Raw genomic sequence first — 23,123 nt, forward strand, 5'->3', positions numbered from 1 at the left:
GCTCAGTGACAAGAAGATAGATAAAATAGTCTTTAATGTATCGTCATACACGACAGTTATACGACGAGCAAGAAAGAAAATTTGTTTCTCGATAAAACCTGCCATTTAACCATTACTCACGGCGACACATTACAATTTTTTTTTATGTATCTTGTTTTCACGAAGCCAGTGCCCAGTATCACACTGCGGAAATAAATAACTTCGGTGTATCGCATCTGAAGATGAGTCAACAGATCCGAAAAGTAATATAAGGAAATAAACAAACATTTCGAAAAGTGACTATTTGCAGTTTTCTTTCTTTAAAGTTATGTGGTCATTCTCTAATAACGGCTCTCGATTCTTTATACGTGAAAGTTCAACATCACCTCCAAATACGGTATTTCACACGAAGGAACCAGTACTTACTTGAATGTCTGCTGTAGTGAAAAATCAACTCTGTATTTAGCTTAGAAGAGAGACAGAGCACGAGAAAAAATATACTGGTAATGGTAAAAGTAATAGAGATGCAACGCTTCTCAATGTCAGACTGAAGTACTGGCCTCCACTTGTCTGGATTATATGTGAATGTTTATCATGGTCCAATTAGCGAAATGAGAAGCGTGAAAGAAGTTTGGTGTTAATTTCAAATCACCAATAGTTCCACCCGTAAGTTTGTGGAAAACGATGGTCGCGATGGCGAAGGTCTCTAAACCAGCAAGGTGCCAGTTCTCAATTTTCTATTTATAGATCGACTTGGTAATTTTGTGCACAGTTTTGAGTGAGATATGAATAAGGGAGCATGCAGCTGAAAAATATGCAAGCTCTATGGAAGAGGTCTTGACTGCAGAATACATTTGCGGAGATGGACCTACTTAGATGATGTAAAAAGTTGCTTCAACGCTCATTTGATGCACTGCGAGCGATCATAACTGCTACGGTAATTATTAGAAGGTTACAGTATTAAGCAATTTTAAACAACATTTTCTTTACCTTTTTTCCAACCATTTTCCTAAACACACTTCGTCCGCACTGAAAACGTACAGGTTCAGACTAAGTTACAAGTGCGCTTCTCTCATTTATAGGATGCTCTGGTGAAGGAATTACGTTTATAGCAATTTATTATTTACCAGCTGCACTGCGCCCCTGTTCCCTTTGAAGCGGAACAAAGCGCGCCGCCGCCATGGAAACAGCTTTATTTGCAGAAATTTCATACGTTTTTAGGATTATCTGGATTTAATGTAATTCCATTCGATTTCTGTCCACGGAAACGCAAAACAGCGTGCATTCTATTGCTGACAATAATGTCACGCTCATCCGACAGACGAAACTGAAAATAACTATATACATTATGCTCTTTAATTGGCTGACCGTTCAACAACTGGGAACTAATCAATGTCAGTGAAACTAATTTGCCATTTCGAGGTTGCCTGCCCATGAGACAACACTAACTTATTTTGGAAGCAGTTTTGAAAGTATTAACCGCGGAACCCGTACTACTTAGGAACTACCAAAACTGCAGACATTGACTACCATTGTATAATACGTTCCGTATGCCTTTTATGAAACACTTCCATTTTTATATTACATGAATGATTATTTAACGTCGTAGATGACTGCATCTGGTGCTACAGGGAATGTAACGAAATCTGTACGTCTTACAAATATGGAACAGGTTGAATTCGGAAACAAATTTTAGGCAATTCCTTTCCACCAATATGATTAACGCGAAACTCTCATAGCTCCAACCAGATTTTCCACGAACGATTTTTGTTTTATCCTAGATTCTTTCGGGATCATCCATAAAATACCTTGAAAAATCTTAAAATTCTCTATATTTAGGGTATATAGTTAAAGTAAAGAACAACATATTACCTCACGTCTTTAATAACATGAAATACGTATAACATACCACAGGAACGGGATCAGAAGCTGAAGCAGTACTTTTACATCTTTTCACTGCACTTACATGGCACAACTGAGAATTTTTTCCCCTAGAATTCCCATTTTTGTGAAAAGTTACCCGTTAAGGATAGAGTTGTGAAGTCTATCTCTTTTGTCTATTTTCACAATTTTGAGAACACTGAACAATCTTTCTACCTCAGTATTCGAAGATGGAACAGCTAGTAAAAATGAAATGATCACTTCGAGGTGTTCGTAAATAAAATTGCCACGGTGATCTTTGAAGCTTAGTACCTTATTCCAATAAATTTCACCTCCCAGTATTTTCTTTTATTTCTTCCTTACATTAAACGCTAAATTCTTCACTTTGATGAGTGCTTGATATCTCCGTTCATTGTCTGATTTTTGCATGTTGCTTTTTGTCATCAAAAAAATTGTTAATGTCTGAAAACGCTGGCCGATGTGGCCGAGCCGTTCTAGGCCCCTCAGTCTGGAGCCGCGTGACCGCTACGGTCGCAGGTTCGAATCCTCCTCGGGCATGGATGTGTGTGATGTCCTTAGGTTAGTTAGGTTTAAGTAGTTCTAAGCCTAGGGGACTGATGACCTCAGATGTTAAGTCCCATAGTGCTTAGAACCATTGGAACCATTTTTGTCTAAAAACATCTTCCACAAACCGTTTCTCCAGATTGCGTTCTACTTGCAGATTACACAGATACACAGCCTGTGTAATCAGTCAACTTTTCATGCGATTGCCGTTGGTATAATACGACTCAGTTCCGATGTCGCCTTTAACAAAGATAATAGCACTGTTAATATAGTAAGCTACAAGTAGACGGATTACATTAAACAAGGATTCGAGGAAATCCCCATTATTAAATCAGTGGAACATAAAGTAATACGTCGAGTGGTCTTGACTATAAACAACAGAGTTACCACACGAAGTTCAATTTTATACCGAATTTACCTAAGTCCCTGCCAAAATAAAGTAGCCCTAAGCCATGCGTGATGTAAGACGTTTCAGCGAAATCCCTAAAAGCAGAAGCAGTGGTTCTAACATCGGTACCACTGGAGAGCTTTATTCGTTTGGTGCAAGTAATCTCCAGTCTTGGTTTGACAGCACCGGGGATGAAAAAGATGGTGGCCACTGAGAACTATAATGAAGCCAGAATTGCCATTCTCTACGTTGGTCTATCATTCGTACGTATATTACGTGTACTGCAACTACGTGACGCCATAGTTACTTGCGTTCTACTTCCTAATAATTGTTTCCTGCTATGGATAAAAGAACAAAAGTTTTCCCAACAGGAGACTCTAGCATGAAACTTCTTAAACGTTAACAGACGTATCTTTCACAAAGTAAAATTATTTCGCAGAAATACCTGCAACCAGACCAGAAAACTCTGGAAGGATTACATAATTTCTTTTCTTTATTGATAACCACAGCGATCGTGCAAGAATAATTCAAGGGCTTTCATTTTCAAATAATTGGCTTCTCTAATTTCACGACAAAAACATGCCGCCTGTATAGCATGCAATGTGAAATAAATGGAGCTGGTCGATTGTTCGTTAATTTTTTTTTCTGATGTGTTTAACGACACGTAACTGACAGGAAACTCGAACTAAAATCTGAAAGGTTTCTTTGTCCTACCTAGCATTACCTGCGGAGTTACGGTAAGCAATGAAATCTGCCACACTGCGTCGTAAGGTAAATTTTTCTTGCGAGATACATTAGTGACTCACTTATCATAAAATACTTGGAACATAGCAGATTGCTGATACGGTGTGAAACAATCTCACAGGCTCATTTGTAGTTAAAGAAAGTCACAAGTATCCGTTTATTGTTAGGATTCTGGAAAACTACAGTTTTATAAGCATTTGTGATGCCTACACATGAATACTGCTCAAGTTGAATTAACAGAAGAAATTTATTTGATAAAGGGAAAGGCCAGCGCGAATGCTTACAGATATGCCTGATTCTCTTGAAAATGCGAAATAAACTGGCAAACGTTTGACTGTGGGTATCTAATAGCTGACGAAATACTATTTAGAAAATTTCAAAATAAAATTTACGAAGTTTCTTCTTCCTCAATTTACTATTCCTTTTGAGACCGTGAAGCAGAAATTAAGAGAGTAACGCCTCGTACTCTCTATACTGGAATGGAGCGAGAGGAAAACGCAACAAAAACTATGCTATGAGAAGTACAGTCCGATAGAGTGCATTTTGATATGCATCCTATAAATTTAGAAACGGAAGACAATTTTTATAGCGGATATCTAGCCAGGAGAGGGCGTTAAGATACCACGACGTTTTGAAGAATGTCACATCTTTTGGCGATGAAGATGGTGAGTATGAAGAAGTTGAGTACAAAACGCTTCCAAATGTCGCCGTATCGTAACGCAGCCACCCGGCTGGATTCCAGAGAGCTTCTCATCAATAATGTAAGCCGGGGAAAGTCAACATTCAGTAAGTGTACTGCGTGTCTAGTTATCGTAAATGTGTGTCAGCATGTTTACTGAAGGGTTGTCGGCAGCAGCACTCTTCAAATCAAATTAACGTTGCGTCCGTTGTGGAAATATTACGGATTATGCATCAAACTGTGTTAAACTTATTATGCAATTTTCCAGTGCTCGGTAGAATAAATGGACAAATGGCGAGTAAAATTAAGTAAATAAATAGTTGGAATAACTTTAGGACAGACACAGACACAGTGTGCGAAGCCAAAATTTATTAGCACCTATAATTTAGAATTCAAGGAAGTCGTATTAAAGGGGTATAAAACTATCAGTTAAAACGAGATGAGCCAGTACCTCTGAGAAAAATCTTCATCCAGCACTCCAAGAACTAGCTATGACGCTGTACGAAACAGTAAGAATGATACTTTCGCTTTTCGTTGTTAGCTGAAATTGTTTGCCGCCCGGAGTGGCCGTGCGGTTCTAGGCGCTACAGTCTGGAACAGAGCGACCGCTACGGTCGCAGGTTCGAATCCTGCCTCGGGCATGGATGTGTGTGATGTCCTTAGGTTAGTTAGATTTAATTAGTTCTAAGTTCTAGGCGACTGACGACCTCAGAAGTTAAGTCGCATAGTGCTCAGATCGATTTCAACCATTTTGAAATTGTTTAATCTGAGAGATGGAATTACTAACAGATAAAACACAAGGCACCAGAATGAACCAGCACAACGACGAGGTGGACAAAGTAACGAAGGGTTGCACCTATATAAGTAAAAGAGAAGAGGTCGTCTTCCAGAAACTTGGTTTGAACGTCGCAGTACTTTACTATGCATAGTTCTGTAGCAGAGGTTGCAGAACCTCCAGGCAGCGGTAGTTAAAGAGAGACGTACAATCTGACGTAGAATTGTAGCCATAGTGTAGCGTGGGTTTTTCACTAGTACGAAGCATTTATAGACGTGACATTAAGCTACAGAACAAAATCCTAGTACCGAAGGGAGATCCGAGACTGATATTTGGCAATAAATACGATTGTACAACTATGTCGTAAACGGTGAAAACAAAGTATTGCTATTCCACTGACACGAGGAACGATTAAGGAGAGCGAATATGAGTCCAGGGCGGCCAGCAAATCCATATAACTTTGCGTGTCCAACAGCGCTACCACGAACAGTTCGGCAGAAGTTCGGTGCGGAAAAAAAAGGAAAAACACGGGGGTTTAACACAGTGGCGGAGAGCGCGGAAGTGTGATACAAAATGTATGAGCCGCCGGCCGATCTGACAGGTAATCTGTAATCTACTTGGCGCGCAGAATCGCAGATGGCAGGCCTCGCGAAATTCTCGCGATCGACGGCTAGCGTTGCGCACAGCCAGGTGAAGCGACCGGCGCGGCGAGCCCAATGTTTTCTGTCCAGATGATATAATCTGGCGCGCGGATCTAAAGCAGGATTAAGCTGAGCGAAGGGAATTAGGGGAAACTGAGGATTAGTGTGCCAGAGGAAATCCGATGGGTGAAATGTGGGGGGGAGAGGGGGAGGGGTGAGCGGGTAGGGGCGGCAGGATTAGAGGGGGATCGGCTTAGGATTTCCAGGCGGGGGAGTGGGGCCCGCATATAGCAAAGCTCTGGCCGGATTAAGGCTTAAAATCCAGGGGATTTTTTTCTTTTCGCAGCAAATCCCCCCTCTGGCCCGCCATCAGCGGACTGTGCTCTGTTCGCGCGCGCACACACACACACACACACACACACACACACACACACACAGTCCAGCTTGGCCGCGCCGCATCGCACAGCGCTGCGCATTTCCGTGGCCTACTGCGCTACAAGCGCCGCTGTTGACACTGATTTACGGTTACCTGCTTGGTCGATACTTGCTTCAATGGTTCATTCGGGGGTGACGCTTATCAAAAACTGCAAAGTCCGATGCTATTTCTTCCATCAAAATAAAACTCAAATGTCTCTTTTTCAACTAACGACTACATGGAGAAGGTAGGAATGATTTTACTGGAAATCTACCCAGTTTTTGCTGTACTTAAGAGTGAAACTTTGTGGGGAGTAGACTCCGTTGTTCAATCCACGTCAATACACGTGTCAGTACACCTGATGACAATAACTGCTTGTACTGATGCATCTGGAACCGCGTGACCGCTACGGTCGCAGGTTCGAATCCTGCCTCGGGCATGGATGTGTGTGATGTCCTTAGGTTGGTTAGGTTTAAGTAGTTCTAAGTTCTAGGGGACTGATGACCACAGATGTTAAGTCCCATAGTGCTCAGAGCCATTTGAACCATTTTTGTAAATGCTGTTTCTTTCTCTTCGTCCGAATCTGGCCAACTATTGGCAGCGTAGAACCTAAGGCTACTTGGCCTTTCTGTCCCCCTATTCCTAGAAGCTCTTCACTCTTTCCCTTCTTTGTCTTCTCCTCGGAAACGTTATGCATGGATCTTCCTTTTAGTGGTTTCTCTCGAAATGTTTTTATGCTGTTAACTTTTCTTCTGAATTCTTTAGTTCTGCTAGAAAATAAACACCCTTTTCCCCCTTCTCTCTCTCTCTCTCTCTCTCTCTCTCTCTCTTTCGCTCTCTCACTCTCTGTCTCTCTCTCTCTCTCTCTCTCTCTCTCTCTCTCTCTCTCTCTCTGTCTCTCTCTCTGTTATTCAACTGGGATATACTACATACGAGTAATATTCATGGACGAGTAACTCTTCACCTATGAAATACACTGTGGCTAGTTGCTTCCACTGAGTGCGATAAATAATTCTAGTGACCAGAATAAACGTTAGTTTAAGTGGATTACACTGCATTTGGTTGTGATGAGCGTCAACCACCACATTATCTGGCGTCTCTCAATTACGTTCTAACAATGCAACCTTCATGTACGTTTAGTAAGTCAAGAATATTAGTCCTTTCTCATTTCTGATGTACATTGGGCACTGCTTTCTTTCTTACTATGCCTCCCTGCAGTGAACAAGCACAGAGTTTATTTTTTCCCTCATGTATACGACGGTATCATCTAACAAGACAAGAAAATTTGCTCTTTCTCCTGTACTGAAGCAGTTCCATCGCATTTCCGATGTGCATTCGACACTACTTTCTTTTCTGACTATGTCTCCCTGAAGTGAACAAGCACAGAGTTTTGTTTTCTACATAGTCGATCCAGTCAGTCAACCTGTTTACCAGTAGACAGTGCGGAACTGCATCGAAGAATCTTCGCTGAGCTTCTATATACAGATAGCACAGGCAGTAGTTACGTCCTTCCCTGCGACCTCATTGCTGTAATACATAGGCAACGTGAAATAAATATACGAGCTCCCACATATTTACATTAATTTCTCTAATGGTTTCTTTCTTCTTTTTTATAGCAGTGTTTTAATTACGTTAATGGACTGTATGAATAATTTAGCGTTCCACATCGGTTACACATACGCTTGCGTTTTGTAGCCCATCATCCAATGGAACTTGGAACTAACTGGTACTAATATTACTTTCCCAACTTCCCCTGTTATTACAGTAAGGTATTCATTACAGAAAAGGTATAGGTTTCAAAACGGTACATCTAGCCCAACTTTCGTTGTTTAACTGACGCGATCACTCTCCACTGTAGGTGAAAGGCGACACTAAGTTTTGAGATCTCCCCAAGAAACAAGTGCATTTCTTAAAACCACTTCAAGCAAAACAGCTTCTTGCCGGATTTTGTTTTATTGCCGCGAAGCATCCATATGCTAAGTGAAGAAAAATGCTAGTTCCCTTCCAGTTCTTAGCGAGCGGGATGGCGGATTGGTAGGACACTGGAGTGTTATTCGAGACGTTTTCCATAATTTCACTAAAGTACTGGAGGGAAATGCTGGGATAGTTCAACTGAAAAGACACAGTCCGTTTCCTTCCCCATGCTTCCCCAAAGCAAGTTTTGCTTTGTCGGTAACAACCTCTCCATCGACGGGACGGTAAACCCTAACTTTCCCCCGTCCAGTCGTTAACATTCAGTTCTTCGGACAGTAGACAGTTACATGCAGAATCTGACTGATAGCTCTCATTTACAGCACTGTGAACGTAGAGTTCTTGTTTCGCATGGTAAGTTTGGATTGCCAGGGAGAATTAAAGCTGAAGTGTGAAAGCAACGCCGAAACGAGAGACAAAAAAATAAAAAAATAAAACGCCGATCGGTTACACAAATTTAGTATGTATATATGCAGACTGAAGAGACGTAGGGAAATTTTTTACCAAGGCCGGGATTCGGAGCCAGGTCTACTGTTCACTAGGCCGACGTAACTGCTACGCCACTCTGGTAAATGTCTCCGCACAACTGCAGTGTCTACGTTAGCACACTTGCCTCCTCGAGCAGCACTGGGACTTGAAAACGTCTCGGGAACCAAATAGTTTCATTTGATTAAAGCACCTATGCCCGAGTTTCAGACAGTATGGCTCATTTTGTTCGATGCTGAGGTATTCAAACCTACAGTTGAAGAGGCTCTGCAATGCTGTTCGAGTTTATGAGGAATACCAAACGAGCTGAGGAGTGAACGGGATTTTGGACTGAGGGGGTAGGCGTGCTAGGGCGATATGTGCAGGTGTGCAAAGCCACTGCTCCAAGGTGACGTGCCGGCCGAAGTGGCCGCGCGGTTCTGGCGCTGCAGTCTGGAACCGCGAGACCGCTACGGTCGCAGGTTCGAATCCTGCCTCGGGCATGGATGTGTGTGATGTCCTTAGGTTAGTTAGGTTTATCTAGTTCTAAGTTCTAGGGGACTAATGACCTCAGCAGTTGAGTCTCATAGTGCTCAGAGCCATTTGAACCATTTGAACCAAGGTGACGTAATGGTTAGCGTATCTGCCTAATGAACGGCAGAACCAGGTTCGAATTCTTGCCTTGGTGCAGATATTTTGCTACAGTCTGCATATATACATCACAGATGTTTGAGACTTGAAAAGGTCTCAGGCACCATATATTTTCATTTACACAAATTTAATACTGAAAATCATCTGCAAATGTTCAACTTTGAACTTTTATCCTGTTAGTCATTAAGAAAGTTACAAGCCGCGCGGAGTGGCCGCATGTTTTGAGGCGTCCTGTCACGGACTGCGCCCCCCACCCCTCCCTGCGGGAGGTTCGAGTCCTCCCTCGGGGGGCATGGGGGTGTGTGTGTTGTTCTTAGCATAACTTACTAAGTAGTGTGTACGCCTAAGGACCGATGACCTTAGGAATTCATACACCCCTTATTTTCGGCTTTTCTACCAGGGAAATGGTAAAAGTGTTGTACATACAGTAGCCTAAAGGGCGAGATATAACTCGGTCCGTTCCAGCCAATGAGTTCTTTTCCCAACTAATTACAGCCAACATTAGTATTCACTCACCAAAGCCCAAGGAAAACACGCACTCACTCATTTATGAGCAGTTTTATTACGGAACAACCTATTTACCGAAGAAATATGGTCGCATTATACCTCAACAGGGTCTTCGCTTGCGTCTGAGACTACATAAACTCATGTAACTAATTAAATACAGGTACCAAAAATTAGGAGTAACATAAATAATAGTGTTCGTATGGTAGTTGTCCCTGGTCATGAGAAACTCAGTGCTGTTAGTGGCGATGTATGCGCAATTGATTGTGTACAATTTCCTAAAAATTTCATTAGAAAAATTATCTGGGTGTGATACATTAATGAACTTTGATGCTCAGTAGTAACAGGCATCGCAAAGTATAATTCATATCCTTTGTCTGAAGTATCACTAATTAATATCCGCAAGCTAAATCGAATTGGTCTCAATACACTCTTCAGAGTCCAAAATTAACATCATCACTCAAATTTTAACTTACGAAGTTTTACGATATTCTAACTTTACGAGTGTCTATTGATAATATATATAGAGATCACGACGACGACGACTACCACCAAAGGGAATTCTGACATACTGAAAGAAGAGGCAGAGGGAGACAGGGACATTTGCACTCTGGTGTTCTCGTCCTAATAGTCATCAGTTTAAAAGAACCGACTACTTACTACAGTGGCCTGAATACCATTATTCCACACAGCCACTATCAGATAAATCTACAGACCTTTCATAGACTTCTTTCCTCGCCTTTTATTTCTGACATTTCATTTCATTTCATTTTTACGTGTGTCTTTATTTTTTAATAACGTTCTAAGCCACTACATTGTAAACACAACCAGCCGCTTCTTCTTCGGGTTTCTTAGTTGCAGCATTCACTTCTGTACAATGATAGGTGTCTTGGGGCCAGAAGACGTTTTTCTCCTCCTATCGTTAGCCATTCAGCTGGTTTGATACTATCTTTCACATCCTCCCATCTTGTTCTAATCTTTTCGTCTCTACTACCCAACCACGATATTATTGCACTTGGCCTCCCGTGGCCGTGATTGGAAACACGAGATGACATTACAATAAACAAGTACAGTGGTGAATAAGAAAAAAGCATCGCACTTTCAGTGCTTTCAGGCCAGCTGTGTATAAACTATCAAGTTGTTCGGTGTGTTCTCGTGAAATATCGTCAACAGTGCAGTGCGGTATGGGCCATAACCATGAACACCCATGAGGGTGGAAAACAGAGGGAGATATAGCAGGAAACAATCTTGTGACCGGCAAAAACGGTAGGGAAGAAAGAATAGTAATATAGTTGGGAAAGACTTTAATAAAGAGAAATAAATCGATGTAAAACTGAAAACTTCTAGAAAACAAAGGCATTATAAAAACATAGTTTCTCTAGGTGACTTCAATAAAGCACTTATTCGATGAAATATAAATTTTCAGTGGAGGAGGGGATTTTCCGGAAAATTAAAATTTTGAGAGAGATGGGATTTCTTTAAAAAATAAAGTAAAAACAAGAGAACCATTCAAACAGGACTTTCCAGTATTGTTGGAAAGGATGTGCAATACTTGAGAGCAATCAGAAATAACAAAAAGGAGCCAAGTGAATCAGTTGTATCCAAGGACGAAACGTGGATGGTTACTCATTATACTGTACCGTAGCGTGCAGAAGTTATGGGTATAGAGACAAATAGCAGTGCAACCCAAAGACCCGTTGTTGTCCAGGCTGGAGGAGCAATGGGTTTAGTAGAGGGACTACAATTAATTTATGATACGATACGAAATTCGATACGTAGATTATCACGATGATATAAATTGGGATAATTGTTACAGATTTTTAGAAGAGAAATGAGAGGCTGATTCCCAATATCTCAGATGCTAGTATAGTCCTTCCTAATAACGCACCGTATCATGCTGCTCAGACAAATAGTCTCCACTACTGCAACTCGCAAAAAGGATGTAACTGAATGGCTCATTCAGAACAAATTCAATTTTGAACAGAGCTTCACAGGACACTAGGTTTTAAAAACTCTGCGTTATAATAAACCAAAGCCTATTTTTAAAGCAGATGCAGTTTTAAAAGCGTGAGAGACGTACTGTTCTCTGACTCTCACCATATCACTGTGAGCTGAATCTACAAAGCGAATCTGGAATACAATGAAGCAAAAAATTGCAGAAGAAACGTTTCTTCCATTAGTTGAACTACCCTAAAACAAATAACCAAAAAGTCTTCATGAAAGATTAAGCTGAAAGCTTAAAAATATGTGAAAGGATTTGAAACTGATCACTGGTGCAGAGCTGGGATAATGGAAGAAGCAATCGAGACTAAAATGATCAATGGTTGGCTTGTGGCCGACTAATACGTAAACACTACTCATAACATCCTCTATAATCTGTTTATCATAATCTAGCCTTTGTCTGCTCTCCACTATTTATTTCCTCTGATGGCCTTCCAGCACAAAGTTAACTCTCTATGGACGTCGTTGCGGATTCCCCGTTAACCTGTCCCTGCTTTCACTAAGCGTCTTCAATAGACACTTTTCCCACCTATTTTTTGTTATTATAGTTCGTTTCATACTTCATCGACCCACTTCATTAGTAACATTCCTCCATAGTACCATATTACAAATGTTTGTAATTTATTATTCGGATTCCCGTTCGCCCACGTTCCATCCCCATGCAGTGCTCCAGACGTGAATACATACCAAGACATATTTATAACTGACACCAGCAGGAATCTCTCATTGGAGAATGCTACCTTCCTTCACTCTACCATGCTAGGCAATCTTACTTTCTAGAGAGGAGATTCTCTCACTTATTCCAGTATTGTAATGATCCGGATTTTCAATGTTACAAAAGATCTTGTATTCTATGCTACTACTATGCTTTTATGCTTTTCGTCTTTGCTTGGTTTATCCTCGTAGAGGATGTGTGGATACGTTCACATGAAAAGATCACGACCAAGTGACAACAGGTGAGGAACAGAATCTTAGTAAAGCAATCATTGATGGCTAAAAACGAAAAACTCCGGCATCTGAAGACCACTCGATAACCTGGTGATTACAAAAACGAGCCTCACAAATATATAGAGTTGGACTAATACTGTTGTTGTGGTGATAGTCTTCAGCCTAAAGATTGGTCTGAATGAGCTACTCTGTCCTGTGCAAGCCTCTTCATCTTAGTACAGTTATTGCTAGCTGCATTCATTTGAACCTCATTAATGGGGTCATCTGTAGCATCATATTTCAAAAAACTTCTGTTCTCTCCTTGTCTTAACCGAATATCGTCCACGTTTCGCTTCAGTACAAGGCCATATTGTAAACAGAAACCTACAGAAAAGACTTCCTAATAATTAAAATTCGAGCAGACGTTACCAAATTTATCTTCAACGCTTTCCTTGCTGTTACACTAGCTTTATCACCTCTACTCTTATTATAAGTGATTTTACTTCCCAAATACCAAAATACATCTACTATTTTACCTGCTCTAGCTGCCTCAGAATTGCTGGATTTAATTTGACTGCATTTCGTTACCTTTGTTTCATTTTTTGTGTCGTTCATCTTCCAACGCCTTTTTTTAAAACATTATCCTCCCACTCAGCTCTGCCTTCTGTGTCAAATCACAATTATCGGCAAGTTTTGTGTGCCGTCGATTTGAGGGCAAATCTAGGCTGCTCTACAACATAAGATTATTATGTCACAGCAGCGCAAATTCAGCCTATTAATGAGGAAACATATACTATCTGATCAAAATAACGAGCCACCTGTTAGTGGAAATTAGTAAGAGATGTGTCAACTCTTTGCCTTTATGACGACTTCAACTGCGCTGGGGACACTTCCATTTACCTGTTTGGATGTCTAAAGGAATGGAAGCCCATTCTTCCTCAAGAGCAGAAACCAGAGAGAGCAGTGATGTTGGACGCCGGGGTCTGGAGCCAGATCGACTTCCTAACTCATCCCAAAGGTGTTCCACTCGGTTGAGATCGGGACTCTGGGCAGGCGAGTCCATTCCAAGAACGTTATTATTCACAAACCATTGTCTCGCCAATGCTGCTTTGTGAGGAGGTGCAGTATCATATTGATTAAAACAACGGTAGTCTGGGAACTGTACCTGTACTGTATGCAGTACCAAATAACTAAAAACTCCTCCCGAACAGGCCATGAAGGCCCAACGGTACCGACCGGCCGCAATGTCATCATCAGCCCACAGGCGTCACTGGATGCAAATATGGAGGGGCGTCTGGTCAGCACACCGCTCTCCCGGCCGTATGTCAGTTCCCGAGACCGGAGCCGCTACTTCTCAATCAAGTAGCTCCTCGGTTTGCCTCACAAGGGCTGAGTGGACCCCGCTTGCCAACAGCGCTAGGCAGACCGGATGGTCACCCATCCAAGTGCTAGCCCAGCCCGACCGCGCTTAACTTCGGTGATCTGATGGGAACCGTGTTACCACTGCGGCAAGGCCGTTGGCGCTGTAAGCAGTACACAGTACTGTAAAATGTGTTCAGATCCTTCCGCGTTTAGCGTTTTCTTACCGTATTAAAGAGACCGTACCTTAACGATGGGAAACACCAAGATAACCCAAAACCACCTCTTTCGTACTGGTACTTGCCACATCGTATTTGTCACTCCAAGTCACTCGATTCCAATCATTCACTGCCCAGTGGCGTTGACTATACAGACACGTGGCTTATGAGGAGCTACCACTGAATTACATCTTTTTTAATTCTATACGCACAGTCATTGTCCTAACTGGACTGCTGGTGGCACTTCGCAACTCACGAATGACTCCTTCCGCTGATTTCTTGTCTTTATTTTACTTTTTTATTTATTTATTTACAACCACCCTCCACAATGCTCGACGTTCCCTGCGAGGTGTGCTTGGTGTTGGTTTGGTTGGGCTTTCCCTTCACGTTTCCACTTCACAACCACATGACTAACCGTCGATTTGGGCAGCTTTAGAAGGGTTGTGATGTTCCTGATTGATTTGTAATTCAGGTAACATCCAATGACTAGTGCACGTTCGACATCACTGAGCGATCCTGATCGACATATTCTGGTGTTACAGCTTGTTTGCTGACAACACCAACTCCCCACCTCCTTTTAAACTGATTGATCCGCCTCTCGTGACATCTAGTGGTCAATTCCGTATTACATAGGGATGTGCGGATACTTTAGATCAGATAGTGTGAATTAAAATTCGACAGCACTCGACTGTTACGGAACCGCACGGTGATTCGCCTGAAGTGACGTAAGCTAGCGGTGGAATGAACCGCACCGGAACTGACCGCCGCAGCTCTCACCCCCTCCCCCCACTCTCTCTCTCTCTCTCCCTCTCTCTCTCTCTCTCTCTCTCTCTCTCTATTTCGTTCCCCTCGACTGGTCGCGTTCGACTGTTTGGCCAAGTGGGGTGCACAGCAGAAGACGCGCCGCATCAAGTGTGGGGCTGGGCTGCAGGGCGCGGCGGACGACTCAGGGGGACGGGACGGTCGGCCGAGTCTTTGTGGCGCCGAGCTGCGCCGTGACACTGGCGATGGATTACCCGCGAACCGCCGCCTTTGTGCGCGAGCCAAGGCGGCTGATCCGCTTACTGCACCAACCTCTCGGGCTCTCCGAATAAACATCCGCCACGAGGTACACTCGGTCCTCTCTGCCCGTCTCTCTCTCTCACCCTCTCTCCAAATTCCGTCGCTTTCCACTATCAATTGGGGTCAAGTATCCCAAGTATCCGCCGCCCCCTCCCAAGAAACTAATAAAAGCATTTAAATTTTTGCATAATTTACTCATGTTCAGAAAAAACCTTGAACGATTGGAGATACCCCGTCTTCAGGCCACGAGTGGCCTACCGGGACCATCCGACCGCCGTGTCATCCTCAGTGGTGGATGCGGATACGAAGGGCGTGGGATCAGCACACCGCTCTCCCGGTCGTTATGATGGTATTCTTGACCGAAGCCGCTACTATTCGGTCGAGTAGCTCCTCAATTGGCATCACGAGGCTGAGTGCACCCCGAAAAATGGTAACAGCACGTGGCAGCCTGGATGGTCACCCATCCAAGTGCCGACCACGCCAGATAGCGCTTAACTTCGTTGATCTCACGGGAACCGGTGTATCATCTGCGGCAAGGCAACGTCTAGAGATAACACGTTCATATTCACAGGACATGTAAATTAGTATGTGCTGCAGAAATTATTAACATCTGAACCACGTCGGTTCGCGCATTAAAGGTCAACATGGATATCGCGGCGGGCGCCACCTACCGGTAAAATGTGCCTGCTGTTCGCTTTGTTGACTTGAGCAGACGCACAGGATGTCTCGCAGACGTATGCGCGAACTATACCGTCAAATCATTAATTTTGTAAGAGGGCGCATCATTGGCACGAGAGAATTTGATGCATCTGGGAAACTGCTGCTCGTGAGGGACGAAGCGTTTCGGCAGCGCAACGGGTGTGTGCAGAATGGTTAAGGCCGCAGCAAAAAATGGTTCAAATGGCTCTAAGCACTATGGATCTGACGTCATCAGTCTCCTAGAACTTAGAACTACTTAAACCCAACTAACCTAAGGACATCACACACACCCATGCCCGAGACAGGATTCGAACCTGCGACCGCAGCAGCAGCAGCGCGGTTTCGGACTGAAGCGCCTAGAACCGCTCGGCCACAGCCGCCGGCGAAGGCCATTGAATACGACGAGATTGGTCAGGTCGCACCACCCAGATCATACCTCGAGAAGGTCAACACCCCATACGAGTGGCGTTGCAGGAAAGATCTGCGTCTTCCTCTGCTCTGGCGCAACAGTGAAACACCTCATACACTATCAGGGGTTACTGCCTATCGCCGTTTATTACAGCGTAGGTCACGTGCGCGTCGTCCACTTCTCCGCCCACCTATGACGAACATGTAGAAACATGCTAGACGGCAATGGTGAATGGAACGACGTCACTGGGAATAGGAATGGCATCAGATAGTGTTGTCGGACGAATCTAGGTCCTGTTTGCTTGAAAATGATGGCCCTATTTTGTTTCACCGCAGACAGTGGGAGTGGCACCACAGTGACCGTGTTCGCACAGGACCTACAGCGGCAACTCGAGGCCCTATGGTGTGGGGTGCTGTTGGGTACAACCACAGCACTCAAAAGACGTTCCCGAATACAGGTACAAGCGGCTGGAATTAACAGCATTCCTCGCACTGACACGCTCGCATAACCATATGTGTTAATCTTAGAGCTAATAATGGTTGCACACTATGCTTTTTCACTGTATAAATTTTCAAATTATCGACATTGTGAAAGATTGTTACTATTATACACTCCTGGAAATGGAAAAAAGAACACATTGACACCCGTGTGTCAGACCCACCATACTTGCTCCGGACGCTGCGAGAGGGCTGTACAAGCAATGATCACACGCACGGCACAGCGGACACACCAGGAACCGCGGTGTTGGCCGTCGAATGGCGCTAGCTGCGCAGCATTTGTGCACCGCCGCCGTCAGTGTCAGCCAGTTTGCCGTGGCATACGGAGCTCCATCGCACTCTTTAACACTGGTAGCATGCCGCGACAGCGTCGACGTGAACCGTATGTGCAGCTGACGGACTTTGAGCGAGGGCGTGTAGTGGGCATGCGGGAGGCCGGGTGGACGTACCGCCGAATTGCTCAACACGTGGGGCGTGAGGTCTCCACAGTACATCGATGTTGTCGCCATTGGTCGGCGGAAGGTGCACGTGCCCGTCGACCTGGGACCGGACCGCAGCGACGCACGGATGCACGCCAAGACCGTAGGATCCTACGCAGTGCCGTAGGGGACCGCACCGCCACTTCCCAGCAAATTAGGGCCACTGTTGCTCCTGGGGTATCAGCGAGGACCATTCGCAACCGTCTCCATGAAGCTGGGCTACGGTCCCGCACACCGTTAGGCCGTCTTCCGCTCACGCCCCAACATCGTGCAGCCCGCCTCCAGTGGTGTCGCGACAGGCGTGAATGGAGGGACGAATGGAGACGTGTCGTCTTCAGCGATGAGAGTCGCTTCTGCCTTGGTGCCAATGATGGTCGTATGCGTGTTTGGCGCCGTGCAGGTGAGCGCCACAATCAGGACTGCATACGACCGAGGCACACGGGGCCAACACCCGGCATCATGGTGTGGGGAGCGGTCTCCTACACTGGCCGTACACCACTGGTGATCGTCGAGGGGACACTGAATAGTGCACGGTACATCCAAACCGTCATCGAACCCATCATTCTACCATTCCTAGACCGGCAAGGGAACTTGCTGTTCCAACAGGACAATGCACGTCCGCATGTATCCCGTGCCACCCAACGTGCTCTAGAAGGTGTAAGTCAACTACCCTGGCCAGCAAGATCTCCGGATCTGTCCCCCATTGAGCATGTTTGGGACTGGATGAAGCGTCGTCTCACGCGGTCTGCACGTCCAGCACGAACGCTGGTGCAACTGAGGCGCCAGGTGGAAATGGCATGGCAAGCCGTTCCACAGGACTACATCCAGCATCTCTACGATCGTCTCCATGGGAGAATAGCAGCCTGCATTGCTGCGAAAGGTGGATATACACTGTACTAGTGCCGACATTGTGCATGCTCTGTTGCCTGTGCCTATGTGCCTGTGGTTCTGTCAGTGTGATCATGTGATGTATCTGACCCCAGGAATGTGTCAATAAAGTTTCCCCTTCCTGGGACAATGAATTCACGGTGTTCTTATTTCAATTTCCAGGAGTGTAGTTTCTGAATCAATTCTATGTCATATGTACTTATTAAATTTTAAGACGATTTATTCAAACCAATTATTTCCCTGAAATCCAGTTCCTCTATAATTATGCCAAAGAGATTCACTAAGCACTGACGAAAGCAAACTATTACTACTATTACATTAAAAAATTTCATGTATTTTATTGATATTATTATTAAAATCGTAGCCATCGGTGCACATTAAAACACTGACTGACTGCAAGTTGTATTAGGAGGAGCGTGGGGTGGAGACAGTAACAACCTTTTTCAACAGTGTTTCACGCAAAGGACATCGTCTTTCCTCCGGAAATTCCAGTTTGAGTTATCAGAGCACTTCGATAATACTCGCGTGTTGATCGAACCTACCAGTTACGAATCGAGGAGCACGCCTCTGAATTGCTTCGACCTCCTCCTTTAATCCGATCTGATGAAAATCCCGAACAGCTTGGTAGTACTCAAGAATAGTTCACCCTAGTGTTCCGTTGGCGGTCTCCAGGTGAGCAACTCATACCTAGGATACTGCCAATAAACCGAAGCAGACCATTCGCCTTCCCCACTTCCGATGTACGAGCTCATTTTATTTCCTACTCCTTTGCAAAGTTATGCCATGATATTTAATCGACGTCACTGTGTCAAGCGATAGATCACTAATTTTGTATTCGGACATTACAGTATTGTTTCTCCTACTCATCTTCGCTAACTTACATTCTTTACATTTAAAGCAAGCTGTCACTTATCACACCAAATAGAAATTCTGTCATGCAATATCTTCATACAGTAAGTCAACGACAACAGTATCCCGAACTCTACAGCGCCGCCAGCAAAAAGTCGCAGATTGTTCACCTACCCGTCAGAACATTTGTCACACTTCCTTGGGGCACTTCTAACGACATCTCTATCTCTAATGAACACTTGCGTACAGACCAACGTATTGGTTTCTATTACTTAAGAAGTGTTCGAGCCACTCTCATATTTGGGAACCTATTTCGTAATCTCGGGCCTTTGTTACCAGTCTGCAGTGGGGTATCGTATCGGAAATATAGGAAAAAATAACTCCTCCTCTTGCCCCTCATCTATGGTTCGCAGGATGTCGCACTAACTATTCTTTCTAAATCCGTGCTGATCTGTGAACAGTAACTACTCTGTTCCAAGGAAATTTATTGTGTTCGAACTTGATGATCAAGAATGCTGCAGGAAACCGACGTTCATGACATTGGTCTGCAATTTTGCAGGTCTGTTCTTTACCCCTCTTGTATACTGAAGTCATCTTGTATACTGAAGTCATCTGCGCTGTCCGCCTCCGTAGCATAGGGGTCGTTCAACTATAGACAACTTGACCCTGCTTGAGGCGGCCATCCAGCAGGCCTTCCTACGTAACCAGCATTGTCTAGGTGTATTCTTTGGCATTAATAAGGCGTATGACACTACTTGGCGCCGTCTTATCCTCAATCAACTCCATCAGTGGGGCTTTCGTGGCCATCTCCCCATCTTCATTCGGTCCTTTCTTTCCCGCCGCCTCTTTCGATATCGGGTTGGTAATGTGCTATCTGATTTGTACGTGCAGGAGAATGGTGTTCCTCAGGGAAGCGTTTTAAGTGTCACCCTCTTTGCCGTCGCCATTAACAGTATCACGTCCACTATCCGGAGTCCTGCCCAGAGCTCCTTGTTTGTGGACGATTTTGCAGTTTTCTGTTCTTCCTCCAGTCTTGTCACTGCTAGTCGGCAGCTGCAGCTTACGATAAAGCGATTAGAGGCATGGACTGCGAAGACGGGTTTTACCTTTTCTGCAGACAAATGTGTGTGTGTTCATTTTAATCGTTCTCGACGTGCTTTTACCTCCCCTGAATTGCGTCTGAGGGACACCATTCTTCCTTTTAGAGACACTGTGAGGTTCCTGGGCCTCACTTTTGATTCCAAGTTGTCGTGGTTGCCGCACCTTAAAGACCTCAAGGCGCGGGCCCTGAAGGCGCTGAATATTTTGAAGTGTCTGAGCCATCGGTCCTGGGGAGCAGATCGGGCGCGTCTGCTGCAGTTTCATAGGGCTTTCGTCCGGTCGCGTCTTGACTATGGATGCACTGTGTATGGATCAGCGAGGCCTTCGTATCTGAAGATTCCTGACGCAGTACACCATGAGGGTATCAGGCTGGCTACTGGTGCCTTCCGTACCAGTCCCATCCCCAGCCTGTGTGCTGAGGCAGGGGAACCGCCGCTCGCCATACGGCGGAAACTCCTCATGGTGCGACGCGTGTGCAATTCCTTGCCTGTCCTACCTCCCCTGCATACCCTACTGTTGCCCGACCGCCTATGGAACGTCTCTTTTCCAGTCGTCCCAGGGCAACGAGACCATTTGGGATTCGTGCCAAGCATTTCCTAGAGTCCCTTAGTGTGGAGCGCGTGGCACCCCAACTCCAGGGTTTTACCCGCCTGCCTCCCTGGTTGCTCCAGAGGCCCAGCGTCCTTTTAGACTTGTCAGAGTACCGGAGGAGCTGCACTCCTGCGTTTGTTTTTACCTCCTTATTTTACGATATTTTAAACCAGCATGCCGACCATGTACCAGTATTTACGGATGGCTCTAAACAGGGGGACTCTGTTGGTTGTGCTATTGTTTTCCCTGATCGAGTCGTCAAGTTACGGCTTCCTGCAGCGTTTACCATCTTTGATGCCGAATTTTTTGCGATCTTGCGGGCGTTGGAGCAGATGAGATGTGTTCCCAGTCTTAAGTTTCTCATCTGTTCTGACTCCCTGAGTGCCCTTCAGACCATGCAACACTTGTACCCAGCGGATACGGTCGTCCAGAACATCCATGATGCCCTACTCCACCTGCAACGGCAGGGGAAGGAGATTTCTTTCTGCTGGGTGCCGGGGCACGTGGGTATTAGGGGAAACGAACTGGCGGATGTGGCTGCCAAAGATGCATGTTCCCTCCCTCACGTTGTTGAATGTGCCGTCCCCCTCCATGCTGTTACCTCCCTTTTGCGTTTTCGTGTTATGCGTCAATGGGAAGAGGAGTGGCTGGTAGTCGGTGAAAATAAGCTGCGTCTGGTCAAGGCCACCACGCGGCCATGGCGTACGTCCTACCAGTCATGCAGGAGGGATGAGGTTCTCCTCACTCGCCTCCGCATCGGGCACAGTCCGTTAACGCACGGTTTTTCACTCCGGCGGGAGGACCCCCCAATCTGCAGTGCTTGTGGCGTCCAGATTACTGTCCGCCACATTCTACTTGACTGTCCTTTATTCTCTGACCAGAGGGCGGTGGTTTCCTTGCCACCGGATTTGCCCTCTATTTTGCAAGACGACGCAACGACTGTGGTTAAGGTCTTACGGTTTTGTGTCCTGTCCAATTTGTTGCCTCAGATTTTAGGGAGAGGATTTTAATGTGCTGCTGGGTGACTGGCTCACCCAGGCTTTAGGTAAGAGGTCCGCCAGTCACGATTACCTACTTGTTTCACTTCGATTTCTGTTCTCTTTTCCTTGTGTTTCCTTTCCTTTTTTAGTGCGTTTCTTCTCCTCTTGTTTTGCCTCTGTATGTGAGGATTTGTAACTGCATCAGGTCTGTGTCTTTTAGCCGTTCTCCTTGTTCGTTGTCCGTCTTCGTCCCTTCACTGCATGTGTTCCTGTTTCTATGCGTTTGGGCGCTGATGACCACGCTGTTTAGCGCCCGAAAACCTCAAACCACACACACACACAGCATAGGGGCAGCGTTTCCGCCTACCAGACAAGAGGCCCGGGTTCGATTCTCGGCAGGGGACTGGGTGTTGTGTCATTCATCATCATTTTCATCATCATCATCATCATCATCATTGACCCGCAAGTCGCCAAAGTGGCATCAACTAAAAAGGATTTGCAATACGGCAGCCGAACTCCCCCGCATGGAGCCTCCCGGCCAACAGTGCCATACAATAATTTCATTTCATTTCATCTGCGCTGCTTTCCAGTCGGTCGGGACTTCGCGATGGGCGAGCGAATCGCAGTAAATGCAGTTATGTACTCTCTCTGTAAAACCGAATTGCGATTCCATCCGAGTCTGGCGACTTATTTCTTTTCAAATCTTTCAGTTGCTTCTCGACGACTGGGATGCCTATTTCTATGTCCTCCGTGAGAAAGACTGTGCTACAGTCGAACGATGGTATGTCTGTACGATCCTGCAGCGTGAAGGATTTCATAATCAAGCACTTCAGCTTTCTCTTTACTGGCTTCCGTTGCCACATCACGCTGGTCTACGAGGGAAAGAAAAGAATAATGTTAGGAAAAATTACGCTGACAACTGGTAAAATTGAAACCTAACCGGTTTCGCGGCTTAAAGCTGCATAACAGGTGCAATCTACATGGCAAAAAACAAAGTACAGTGTCACCATATTTTGTGGATATTAAAATTAATAAAGGAATGTATAAAATATGCTCACAACGTTAAAATCTCATAATCATACCCATCGTTCCTACTCAAAATTTATTATTCATGGAATACTGTCAATACTACGGCGAGCGAAAGATAACAAAGACGTGCTCCATTCTTTAAAATTTACCTGCACCTAAAGAAGTGTATATCTTAAACATTTCTTTATTAATTTTAATATTCACAAAATGTGGTGACACTGTGCGTTGCTTTTTACCATGCAGGTTGCAGCTGATGATGCGGCTTTAGGCCGCGAAACCAGTGGTGTTTTAATAAACAACAATTTTACCAGCTGTCAGCAGAATTCTTCCTAACACATGCCTTTCAACAGCTGTGGATGGGCGGAATATAAAATAGT

The 23,123-nt window shown here is 44.8% G+C and overlaps 1 protein-coding gene and 1 pseudogene across 1 annotated transcript in view; both read right to left on the reverse strand.

The window, feature by feature from the left end:
• The window catches only part of LOC124596492 (ras guanine nucleotide exchange factor P), a gene marked incomplete at its 5' end in the record, with an annotated part of 330,978 nt that overhangs the window by 270,157 nt on the left and 37,698 nt on the right, over positions 1-23,123 (reverse strand). The gene's annotated exons all lie outside the window — the stretch shown is intronic.
• On the reverse strand, positions 13,991-14,107 carry LOC124560458 (annotated as a pseudogene).

Source organism: Schistocerca americana, chromosome 1, assembly GCF_021461395.2.
Source record: "Schistocerca americana isolate TAMUIC-IGC-003095 chromosome 1, iqSchAmer2.1, whole genome shotgun sequence".
In the NCBI taxonomy this organism is placed as follows: domain Eukaryota; kingdom Metazoa; phylum Arthropoda; class Insecta; order Orthoptera; family Acrididae; genus Schistocerca; species Schistocerca americana.